The sequence below is a fragment of the Balaenoptera acutorostrata genome, chromosome 2 (assembly GCF_949987535.1).
Source record: "Balaenoptera acutorostrata chromosome 2, mBalAcu1.1, whole genome shotgun sequence".
Lineage (NCBI taxonomy): Eukaryota > Metazoa > Chordata > Mammalia > Artiodactyla > Balaenopteridae > Balaenoptera > Balaenoptera acutorostrata.
Window position 1 is genome coordinate 102,454,346 of NC_080065.1, and position 13,383 is coordinate 102,467,728.

The following is a 13,383-nucleotide window of genomic DNA, read 5'->3' on the forward strand; positions in this document are numbered from 1 at the left end:
GACACTATTTTATGAGGCAGGGGTCATGCTGAAGTTTCTGGCTTGGCAGTTGGGTGGATAGTACCATTCATTCGTATAGGGAACAAAAGAGAAAAACAGGTTGGAGAAAAAGATTATGAGTTCACTCCCAAATAATTGTTAATCCATCAAGACATTACCAGTTAAATAATGGAACAGTCCCTAAAAGAACAGAGTAGTTAGAAAGAAACACTGTCTAACTGAAGCCCATAGAGTAGAGATTTGAGAAGGAATGGGGTAGCTGGTGTTGGCTGTATGCTTAACAAGTGTTCATTGAATGATTGAAAATTGTTACTTTTTACAACCTAATGTATCAGAATTATTGATGTTTCAAATTTGGTGACTCAGGTATTCTGATTGCTTTTAATGTTTATGATTCAACATTATATTGAAAATTATTCTAAATCATGATTTTTTAGTTTTACTGAACTTACAGTGGAAGTTATGTTAATTTCTCTCATGTCTTCATATAACTTATGGTCTTTAAAACAGTCTCCTTATTTATTTATTTATTATTTATTTATTTACTTTCCATTTTTAGGAAAATTAAAATGTGAAGCAATTGTTGCTGACGTCCTGGATAAAGGATCCGGTTTAATAATGCTTATGGATGGTAACTCATTTCTAGTTCTTATAATAATATTGTTAGATTCATAGGCTTTGTATGTAACATAATACTTTATCACAGAAGTTGATTAATAAGTTTCTATTTATCTTCCAATTGTGAGAAAGCAAGATTAGTGTTCTAAAAATTCATAAGCTTTTTTAGAAAATACGGGAGGAGGGGGTGGAGTAGATTGGGGTAGAGGTCCAGAGAGTGGGACATTTCAGGGGATTTGTAACAACATAACCAAAGCACAGAGGTGAGAAATGTGGCTGGTATAGCAAACATAGAGGAGAATTATGCTTCCTAGAGTATGTTTTTTGGCAGGAATGAATACATAGACTGCCCTCAGTTGATAATTAGGCTACGTTGTAGATACTCTTTTCTGTGTTAGCTCTTTGGAACTTCAAACGTATTTGACCCCTGAATCCTTCTTATAAATGGTAGTTAGGTTCTTAACCTTGCACATTCAAACCTATTGAACTTATAATGGGGTTTAAACACCATAACCACATTTTATTTGCAGTGGAAAAAAAGATGATAGTAGTTTAATGAATGTTGAAATACTAGTAACTAAACATAAGCCAAAGATACATTGCTTAGAATTTATTTGTTTTAAAGTTTAAGAACAATAGAAATAGATAAACATTATAAAAAATTTTGGAAATAGCAGTGGAAAGTTTTTGTCTGGTATTTGGAATATAGGCTTTATCATTTTTGTTCTAAATACATAGGAGGTTATACTGAATATATTGTTTTGGAACTTGCCTTGTTTTTACTTAATAATATATTGAGAACATTTTTAATGCTCTTAAATATTTTTCTACTACATTGTTTTTGTTAACTCATAGTTTACAAGGTAAACTATGTATTTCATCATAGACACATAGAACATGTGTCTGTTCTCTCTCTTTCCCTCTTCCTCCTTACCCCTCTTCTTTCTTTTTTAAGGTTTTGGTATTTTCTTACCACTCCAAATATTGGCTAACATTTGGCTGGAACTCTCCTGGTTTTCTTTTAGTCTTCTCACCATTCTACCAAACGTCTACCACAAAAAAGTTGTGCAGTAACCTTAGCTTTAATTTTTACTATTCTTTCTTGATCTACTCCATTTATTTAGCTATAGCTTGGTAATGGGTAATAATGTATTAGAATTTGTAGATAAAATATAGATGAAATTAGATATCCAATTTTCTGTGTAATAAGGATAAAAGTCTTATTTTAAATGCAAATCACCATGACTTCCCTTATTTTTTGTTATAATTATATTTTTCCTTATTATACAATTCAAAATCATATTCCTAGTATTATAGTGCTGGTGATTTAGGTGATGCTCAAACTGTCACCAGGAAAGTAGTCAGTAGAAAGAGGGACAGCTGTCTTTCATTCATTACTTGCTTACTTATTCACTAACTTGCTCAGTCACATCGTTTGTTCATTGATTTACTAATTAATTTAATACATATTTATTAGGTGCCTTTTCTGTCCCAGTTACTATTCTAATTGCTGGGAATATGATGGTGAGCAAAAAAGCCGTGATCCTGCCCTCCTGAAGCTTATACCTTCATTCTCACTTATTTCTTCTTTTACATTCCAGGCTCTATTGAGGACTTCAGCAGAATGTTTGAAAATTTGGGAGTGTGGTTATCTGTATTTTATTTTAATTTTTTAATTTTATTGAATTATTGAATTTTAGTGGATTTACAATGTTGTGTTAAATTCTGCTGTACAGCAAAGTGATTTAGTTATACATATATACATTCTTTTTCATATTCTTTTCCATTATGGCTTATCACAGGATATTGAATATAGTTCCCTGTGCAATACAGTAGGACCTTGTTGTTTATCCATCCTATATATAATAGTTTCCATCTGCTAATCCCAAACTCCCAATCCATCCCTCCACCACCTTCCCTTCCCCTAGGCAACCACAAATCTGTTCTCTATATATCTGAGTCCGTTTCTGTTTCGTAGATATGTTCATTTGTGTCATATTTTAGATTCCACATATAAGTGATATCATATGGTATGTGTCTGTCTCTTTCTGACTTCTCTTGGTATGATAATCTCTAGGTGCATCCATGTTGCTGCAAATGGCATTATTTCAGTCTTTTTTATGGCTGAGTAATGTTCCAGTGTGTGTGTGTTTGTGTATCACATCTTCTTTATCCGTTCATCTGTTGATGGACTTTTAGGTTGTTTCCATGTCTTGGCTATTGTAAATAGTGTTGCTATGAACATAGGGGTGCATGCATCTTTTTGAATTATAGTTTTGTCTGGATATATGCCTAGGAGTGGGATTGCTGGATCATATGGCAATTCTATTTTTCGTTTTTTGAGGAACCTCCATACTGTTTTCCATAGTGGCTGCACCAATTTACATTCCTACCAACAGTGTACAAGGGTTCCCTTTTCTCCACATCCTCTCCAGCATTTATTATTTGTAGACTTTTTGATGATGGCCATTCTGACTGGTGTGAAGTGATACCTCGTTGTAGTTTTGATTTGCATTTCTCTAATAACTAGTGATGTTGAGCATCTTTTCATGTGCTTATTGGCCATCTGTATTTCTTCTTTGAAGAGCTGTCTATTTAGGTCTTCTGCCCATTTCTCGATTGGGTTGTTGTTTTTTTGTTGTTGAGTTGTATGAGCTGTTTGTATATTTTGGAAATTAAGCCCTTGTCGGTCACATCATTTGCAAATATTTTCTCACAGTCTGTAGGTTGTCTTTTCATTTTGTTTATGGTTTCCTTTGCTGTGCAAAAGCTTGTAAGTTTGATTAGGTCCCATTTGTTTATTTTTGCTTTTATCATAAGTGGAGTTTTTATCATAAATGGATGTTGAATTTTGTCAAGTGCTTTTCTGCGTCTATTGAGATGATCATATGATTTTTATCCATACATTTTGTTAATGTTTGGTGTGTGACATTGACTGATTTGCAGATGTTGAACCATCCTTGGATCCCTGGGATAAATGCCACTCGATCATGGTTATAATCCTTTTATGTATTGTTGAATTTGGTTTGCTGATATTTTGTTGAGGATTTTTGCATCTGTGTTCATCAGTGATATTGGCCTGTAATTTCCCTGTGCCATTCTTGTCTGGTTTTGGTATCAGGGTAATATTGGCCTTGTAGAATGAGTTTGGAAAAGTTTCCTCCTCTTCTAATTTTGGAAGAGTTTGAGAAGGATTGGTATTAATTCTTCTTTGAATGTTTGGTAGAATTCACTTGTGATGCTGTCTGGTCCTGGACTTTTGTTTGTTGGGAGATTACTAATTCAGTCTCCTTACCAGTAATTAGTCTGTTCAGGTTTTCTATTTCTTCATTATTCAGTCTTGGGACATTGTGCATTTCTAGGAATTTATTCATTTCTTCTAGGTTATCTTATTTATTGGTGGTATTCATAGTAGTCTCTTGTGATCCTTTTAATTTCTGTGATATCAATTGTAACATTTCCCCTTTCATTTCAGATTTTATTTGTTTGTGTTTTCTCTCTTTTTTTCTTGGTCAATCTAGGTAAAGGTTTGTCAATTTAGTTTGTCTTTTTAAAGAACCAGCTCTTAGTTTCATTGATCGTTTCTATAGTTTTTTTAGTCTCTGTTTCCTTTATCTCTGCTCTAACATTTGCTATTTTCTCTCTTCTACTAACTTTGGGCTTCATTTGTCTTCTTTTTCTAGTTCCTCGAGGTGTGAAATTATGTTGTTTGAGACTTTTCTTGTTTCTTAAGATAGGCATTTATTTCTATGAATGCCCCTTTAAGAACTGCTTTTACTGCATCACATAAATTTAATTTAGGGTGATTCATTGTTATGCCAGTTGAATTTTAACAAACCAAATGGCAGTCTTTTTTTTTTTTTTTTTTTTTAATGAAGTCCCTGATCCTAAACCTCAAAGACTACAACTATAACTACTTTGGTGCAGATTTTTTCAGATGTTTTTCTAGGTGAACACACACATACACACAAACATAATTTCTCTCTCTCTCTCTTTTTAAAATTTATTTATTTTTATTTATTTATTTTTTTATGGCTGTGTTGAGTCTTCGTTTCTGTGCGAGGGCTTTCTCTAGTTGTGGCAAGTGGGGGCCACTCTTCATCGTGGTGCGCGGGCCTCTCACTGTCGCGGCCTCTCTTGTTGCTGAGCACAGGCTTCAGACGCGCAGGCTCAGTAATTGTGGCTCACGGGCCCAGTTGCTCCGCGGCATGTGGGATCTTCCCAGACCAGGGCTCAAACCCGTGTCCCCTGCATTGGCAGGCAGATTCTTAACCACTGCGCCACCAGGGAAGCCCCCAAATGGCAGTCTTTTAATGTTTGTCTTTTATAATTGTGCTTGAACAGCTTAGTGTCCTTCCAAATAGAAATAGCATAGTAAAGTTAATCAAATGCCACTACATATTAATGAATGAAATTGTTGAATATATACCCTAGATGCTTAAAGCATATTAAGAAAGTGACCTTTTAATTACCTTATTAACCCACCTCTGTCAATCTTAATGGTCAGAGAGCTACTGGTATCCAGACTTAGTAGCTTCTTATTAGTCCTCATGCTCCTTAACCTTTTTGTAATATTTAATATTACACCATGTTGTGTACCATCATGCTGAGTGCACCATCCTTTTTAATTCTTTATTTCCCTTTTATTCTTCGGTGAGAAATATTTTACCTTCTTAAATGAACCTATGAGTTAATCTCCCTGACTTCTGCTTGTCTCTTTGGTAATTTCCTCTGTCTACCTGTCTTTTCAGAATTTTTGATTGAGGTTTCAGCCTTCTCCACTTTTTGGTAGGTGTTTTCTTCCTGGGTGATTTCATTTACTGCCTTATCTTCAACCATCACCTGAGTATTCATAACTCTGAGTCTGTTATCTTCAACTCTGATCTTGCCATATCATATAACAATTCCATAGGTCCACCCACAGTGCCAAATGGTTACTAGACTGTTGTCATATATAGTTGACCCTTGAACAATGTGGGTTTGAACTGCATGGCTCTACCTATACTTGGGCTTTTTTTCAATAAATGCATACTACAGTACTATACCATTTGTATAGTTGGTTAAATCCACAGATATGGAAATACAGATATGGAGGGCTGAGGGCCGACTGTAAAGTTATGTACGAGTTTTCAAATGCATGCAGGGTTGGTGCCCTTAACCCCCTTATTCCCATTGTTCAAGGGTCAAGTGTAGTTACTGCAGATACATGTTCAAAATAAACCTGTGATCTTCCTCTCCACTCCTAAATGTGCATCTTTTCTTATTTTGTCTTAGTTAAGAACATCACCTTTTGCTGAGTTAAACTAAGAAACCAGAGTTATCCTTGACTTTTCTCTTCCTCACACCCCATATCCAGTCCTTCACCAACTCTTACCACTTCTATTTCCTGAATATTTAAGGATTTTACTCTATGCTCCTCCTACCCAAGTACTTGTACCCTAGTACCTCACACTTGATAGCTCATTTTAGTGGCTTTCCGACTGCTTTCCAGTCTTTCATTACCACCCTCTTGCCACCCACTTCCCTGCAGCCTCCAGAGGTTAACACATCTGAACATGTGACTTCCCAACTTAGAAACCTGCGATGATTCCTACTTGGTCATCTTACTGTCAGACTGTTCAGCATGGTTCAAGTTTGCATCATTTGGGATTCTTTCAGTGGCAAGTAATAAAACCAATTCAAATTGGCATAAAACTTTTTCATATAACGGAAAAAAGTCTAGATGGGTAGGACTGGCTATGAAGGGAAATCATTGAATGAGTCAGTGTTGTCCAGGCCATCTCTCTGCCCGCTTTATCCACAGGCTCCATGTGGTAACCACCCTGGCAGCTCCAAGTTATTCTCATTGTGGTCACAAGATGGCAGCCAAGAGGTACAGCCTCATAGTCGCATCTCAAATCAAGCAGCAGAAGAGAGACCACTGGGTTCTCCCAAAAGCCCCAGTGAAGACCTTATCTGGTCTCAGTAGCTGTTATTGATTATAAGCCAATCCCTGAACTCATCACTGTAGCTAGAGATTGTGGGTATGCTGATTGGCCTGCATCTATACATGTAGCAAAGGATAGTGTGTTGGGGAGCCCCAAGACTTTCCCCAGATTTGGTGATTTGTCAGGAGGCCCACAGAACTCACCATATAGTCATACTTATGACTTATGAATTTGATTTATTATATCAAAATATACAAAGCAAAATCAGAAAAGGGGAAAGCATGCATGAATAAGTCCAGAGGAAATCAGGTAAAAGCTTCCAAGAGTTCTTTCCCTGTGGAGTCATCCAGGACATGCTTAATTTTCCCAGCATCAAATCATGACGGCATGTGAAATGTCTACCAAGACTCAGCGTCTGAGGTTTTCATCAGGAGACTAGTCACGTAGGCGTCTTCTGCCAGAGTGCATACCAAAATTCCAGACTTCTAAAAGGAAAGCGGGTATTTAGCATCAACCACATTGTTTGTGCAGTTTGTGCACAGGGAACCACTCTTCTCAGTGAGGGAACATTGGGAAACTTCTCAAAATTTTAAGTTCCCAGATGTCAGCGAAGGGCCAGCCTTGCAGGCGAACCTTTCTAAGGACAGCAGCCTCGGGCCTGACACGGTAACTCTTCTGCACTGATAGGATCAGCCCCAGCCAGACCACAAGGCCTGAGGGTGAATCAGCGATGACACCAGAGGAAGTTTAGAGCATGGGGTGCCACATCTCAGAAGTCTACCCTAAGGTTTCTGTGCCTTTTCACCTCGTCACCTGGCAAACTCCTCTGTATCCTTCAGCCTCCCCAGCGTGGTCCCTGTGCGAAGCTATTCGTAACCCACGCTAGTAGAACAGCCTCTGTTTGCTGCTCGCAGGACTCTGTGTGTGTATTTTAAAGCAAACCATCTGAGAAAGCCGAATTGTATGTTGGAGAGAAATAGATTTGAATAATAATCTATTTAATAAGAATACTACCCCAACATTAACTTTATCCTTGAAGTCAATGACTATTGCAGCAAAACTAAACGATAATCCAATGCCGTGGAGAAATTCTGAAGTTGAGAAACCTCAAAAGCTGAAAGTTAAGGAAGGTGATTTTCTGAAGAGCAGAAGGTTTTAGGTCAGTGTGGACTAAGCTATTTAAGGGGGGAGAGGAAAGACAATAACCCATTCAAAAACCCATAAGTAGGCAAAATAGAAAAACTGCAAGTGTCCACTAAAAATCTAGATTTATATTACATGTGTCTGCAGTATATTGGCTGAAGTTGCCTGGTAAGTGACATCTAGCTATCAGGGTTATCGTAGCTTAAAAAATAAAAAGATATCTGAGGAGGTGAAATGTTGAGGCACTAAAATTCAAAATTTGCTCATGGGACAGCTGTTGATGGCCTCATGGAGAATCCGTCTTTTAGACAGTTCGGTTGCATAACTTTTGAGTCCACAGCTGATAAGAGTCAGAAAACAGAAGTAGAAAACGCCGTGAGTTGGGGCAGTGTTGGCCAGGGGAAGTTTTTGAAGGCAGCATGGAAGAAGACATAAAATTATGTCTAAAAAGTATCACTTCAAGTGAGTTTTATGTGAAGGGAGATTGAACAGCTCTGTCTTCCTTAGTGTCTTTTGAAGTTACAAGCATGTCAGTAAAGAACAACGATGGGTTAAATCAGCTGTCAGCAAACATTTTCTGTAAAGGGCTAGAGAGTAGTATTCTAGGCTTTGTAGGCCACATATGGTCTCTGTAGCATCTTCTTTTTTTAAAAACAGCTTTGTAAAAAAAGGTAAAAACCTGTCCAAAAACAGGCCAGGGTTGCGGGGGGCGGGGGGAGCGGTGGATATGGCCTTCAGGCATAGGTGCTGAGAGTGCCAGTTTAGAAAACAAAATATTGAACCGTCACCTTTATTTGCTTTGAACAATTATGAAAATATGAATTCATATGAATTATGGAAGTGTGAAAGGCCCTCTCCCACTCCCGCACCCAGGCAGGTAAAACCACACGGCACACGCACTGGCTGTGCCCCCACCAGCCACACGCTGCACTCCCTGTGTCGGCGAGTGGCACCAGCATCTACCCAGTTTTCCAAACCAGCAACTCCAGTATCCCCTTGATCTTCCCTTTTCATCTCCATCAACATTCACGAACCACTACCCTCTATTTAAACATTACTGTTTTAGACATTTCAATTCTTCTGAACTGTTTTCTTAGACAAAGCTTTTAGGGGTAGGATTATTGGGTCAAAGGGTAAGAGCAGCTTGTGACAGTCCTATACAGCCAAGAGGTTTCATTTGTGCTTATCCCACTTTGGGAGGTGAGGAAAGGAGAGCAAACATGTCAGCATGTTTATGAATGGCGAGTTCTGTCATAAAAAACAAAAGTCTTATACAAAAAGCCTTATACAAGTCAATGCCTGTGGACTGCAACAGTCCCTTAGTTCCTAATGTGACTAAATCTTGTATCACCAAGCAAGAGAAAGCAATTGAAGCAATATGACTTAGACCTCTGATTCAAATGAGGTGTCTGTGGAAGTAAAGTGGGCAGGAAGTGCGTACTGCTGTGTGCAGATGCTGGGCCAGGAGGAGCAGGGCCCTGCATCTGATTAGGAACCCGTCATCATCAGAAGATACAGTCCTGTTCACAGACTGTATCATAAGAAGGTGGGTAGTACTGTGTGTTTCAGCGATCTGACTCTTTTGCCTTTTTGAATAATCAACTGAAGTTGGGGTTCCGTGGCAACCAAGCCTCAGTCCAGAGTGAGCCATCACTTTGGCCCATGTCCCAAGGGAGGACACCTGGGCAGTAAGAGTATTTCACCTTAGATTTCAGATTGGGAGATTAGAGAGAGGGGCTTTTGGTACCACTACCTTCTGGCCCACTGTCCCCTATAAAAATAGACCTGTCTTCTTTTTCCTCTGCCCAGTAAAGGGTACTCAAGTTTATTGGCCTGTGGAGGTGAGTTAGGACAGATTGGAATAAACCATTTCCCCTCACTCTTCACCTTTCAGCCTAATGTGTGAGCTATTCCAGATATATGGTTTTTGCTACATGTAACCATACTGATTCCCAAATAACAATTTTCAAGCCCACCAATGGATAGTCAGTTAATGACTGTTTATTGAACTCCTAATGTGCACTGGGCATTAAAGATTTAGATGGGAATAAGGAAGAGAGAATATCTGATCTTAAGCAGCTCATTGCATGAGTGAATCCAATTTTACTGTTACTTCTTAATGATTATTATCATTAAAAGGAATTCTTATTCTTTAGCAGATGTTCAGTGGTTTCTCTGGTTTGATTTAAATTGCATTTTAAAATTAATTAGAGAATGAACATTTTTCCATGAGTTGTTTAAGGAGTATGTATTTCTCCACGTGTGAATTGTCAGTTTCTATTCTTTAGAGTTGACAATTGAAAACAAAAAAATTCATTTGACAGATGGCAGTGAAACTCCGAGAAGTTGATGAGTTGTCCCAGGTCATACTGGGAGAGGTGTAAGAGTCAGACCAAGAAACAAACTCACCATCTCCTAGTTTGTGTTTGTTCTACTATGCATTCCAAGCAGTATCTTTAAACATATCTTTCCATCCCTATCTTTTAAGGTAATATGATTTGTCTTAAAATAGACTCCTTAATTAAGGAGATTGGGGATCCGAGAAGCGCTGTGTCTATAAAGCTAGCAGTACTTTTGCTCTGTAACTTTGGAATTATAGAAAATTATCTAACTAAAGGTGAAATAGGAGAAGGCTGGGTATTGTATAATTAATTGGACCAGAGAGGCCAATCTTTGGCATTTTTTATTTCTAATTCTTGCAGAGTTGAAAATATGCTTCTCACTTGTACCTTATACCTTCTTTCTTTATGTATTGAAGTTTCATTCCCTAAGTGCCTTTTTACAAAACCTTAGGGACTCATCTCTTCTGGACCTCCACCCCTCCTCCAATATCCAAACCAATATTCTTTGTATTTTTCTGATAAAATCTTGTAGTTGACAAAGTCAACTTCTTTCTTGAATTAATTAGGCTTATAACTATAACTATTATAAAAGAATAATGCTTAGAGGCCTAAGACATGGTCTATTAACTCCAATTTCCATACAGTAGCTCATCTTTATCTTCTTTGTATATCTAAAAAGTAAAATTATTACTACTGTAAACATATTGAATTGCTGTAGGACTATGACTTTATCACACAGCCATTTAAAAAAAAATCCCAAGTTACAAATCTCCAAAATTAAGTTAATTAAAGTGTTTAGTTGATTTTCATTTCATAAATTCAGTGAAAATTGGCTTAATTGCTTATTCAGTAATTAGACTACAACAGAAAATATTGACATTTCATATTCTTTGTAAAGGCATTGAATTTTGTAAATTGTGTTCACTTTAACTCACCTGAAAATCAGTTCGAGACATAGGAAAGCAAATGAAAACTTCAGAAGTTTTTAAAAATTTACTGTATTGAAGTATAGTTGATTTACAATGTTGTGTTAATTTCTGCTGTATAGCAAAGTGATTCAGTTATTCATATATATACGTTCTTTTTCATATTCTTTCCCATTATGGTTTATCACAGGGTACTGAATATCGTTCCCTGTGCTATACAGTAGGACCTTGTTGTTTATCCATCCCATATATACTAGCTTGCATCTACTAATCTCAAACTCCCAATCCATCCCTCCCCGCCCCACCTTCCCCTTGGCTACCACAAGTCTGTTCTCTATGAAAAACTTCAGAAATTATGATAATCAAATGGGTCTGCTTTCATACTCAATTTCACTTCTATATCTCAAAGATTGAGTTTCATCATGATATTTTATTCTAAGGAGAACGTTAGAAAGTTACCTGATATAATAATGCATTGATTGGTGTAGTTGAAATAAAGAGATTATCTATTGCTAAAATGGATTAACTAACATCACAACTCAGGAACATATGCAGGCAACTAGTAATAGCTCCCTAGTTTTATGAGCCCCCTTACATACTTAGGCTTAATTTTATTCGCTTTCTGACTTGAAACAGCCAATGATAAGGAAGGGAATAGTTGCCCTTGGCTGAAAACTCAAGTCCTTTTGCTGCTGGTAACTTGCATGAAAACTGGGCAAGCATTCTCTAGGCTGGTTTCCTAGTTGTTAAGAGCTTGAACTAGGTCATCACCAGAAGGTCTTCTGGTTTCAAGATTTTAGGAGTCTATAAACATTAAAGTTCCAATCTTCCTTTGAAACCAATTATTTCACTTTATCAAGTAGGAATAATACTGTATATAGATGTCCAATGAAAACCAGTGATGAAAAAAGAGAATTGGCATAGTCAAGATGTCAGCAGTCTTGGTGGAAAGAAGGTGGCGGGGGCCTGGGTTTTTCAGCCTCTTTGGTCACCTTTCATTTAATATTTGATTCAAAGAGTCTCCGTCCTGCTTACAATGCGAACTCCCATGTCCCTACCAACATGTCCAAGTATTCTTGGGGAGGGGAGCAGTGGTTAATAGTTTTTCTAGTCATCTTTTGATATAATTTTCTGACTTCATTGAATTAGCAGTCTCTCATCTCTCCTTATTCAGTTATTCCCTTCTTTTATCATTGCATTGGATCTAAATGCAGAACAGCATTCATTTTTGCTCATATTTTATCCCAAACCATTTACACAAGGTAGTTATGTGTACTAGACCAGGAATGAAGCATTAGGATTAACACAGAGGGTTTACCTCACAGCTTAGCCCAGTAGGCTACTTGTGGAATATACTAGATGCTCTGGTTCTTAGTAGTGCCTTTGCCACTCCCACTGTTGAAAAGCCCCAAATAGGCTGACTCCTCTCACGTCTGCCTTCCTTACCTCCCACGTCTCCATGCTTAATAAAGCCAATATACCTAACAGTTTAGCTCTGTTTCTCAACCAGGCCATTGGAGCTCTTTTCACAGCTAGGGAGGATTTCAGTGTATATGCCTAAACAAAGATAATTCTTTCTCTAAAAGGAATTCTGCCTCTCCCTTACAAATATTTTTTTCCTTTGGGGCAAAGTAGGATGGCAAGTTAGGGAGAAGTGAGTAGGGAAACTTGGAGGCAGCTTGGGAAGAGGATGCTGGGACAGGGAACTAGCATCCCTGAGTTGCCCACCAGCTGCAGGACCCAGTGCCAAGGGTTTTACAAGTATTATCCCAGCTAATCATCACGACAAGCCTACGAAGTAGATAATATCATCATCCCTATTATAAAGACAAGGAGACAGGTTTGGGGAGGTTCAATAACTTGTTCAACAGCATATAGCTAAGTGGCAGATCTGGGATTTGGATACAGGCAATCTTTGTAAATCACTATGAAACACTGCTGCCTTATCCATTATGCCGGCGCCCCACATACATGATTGCATTCTATTCCTGTGAGTTATGTGCAATTTTCATCATTTTTTCCAAAGAGAAAACTTTCCCAAAGTCACAGAGTTAGGATGTAGTGGCGCCAGCAATCAAACCCAGCTCACGTCACTAATCTCCTAAGTCTGTGTGGCATGTTGCCTTGATGGGCTTTCCATTTAAAATATTGATATACCTATACTTTTCCTTGGGTTTAACAAGCAGAATTTATAATGATCCCATTAAAAATTTGCCAGGTTTTATAGTAAACATCACAGAGTTGATGCCTAAGGACATTTATTTTCAAAGTTTACAGTGTGAGCAATAGAAAGAATAGGAGAAAGTGCATCAAAGAAGATTAAAGAAAACACTTTCAGATAGTAAAAATACCATTGGGCAAGAAATACACATACTTAGGATTGTGAGGTATGGGTATTGTTCTAATTTTGGAATTCCAAACCCATGG

General features: G+C 37.7%; 1 long non-coding RNA gene across 1 annotated transcript in view; it reads left to right on the top strand.

The window, feature by feature from the left end:
• Positions 1-557: 557 nt before the first annotated feature.
• The window catches only part of LOC103009456 (uncharacterized), a 64,405-nt gene continuing 51,579 nt past the window's right edge, over positions 558-13,383 (top strand). Inside the window, exon 1 of the long non-coding RNA XR_009006772.1 lies at positions 558-631. This is a non-coding gene — a long non-coding RNA (uncharacterized LOC103009456). The remainder of the gene's footprint in view (positions 632-13,383) is intronic.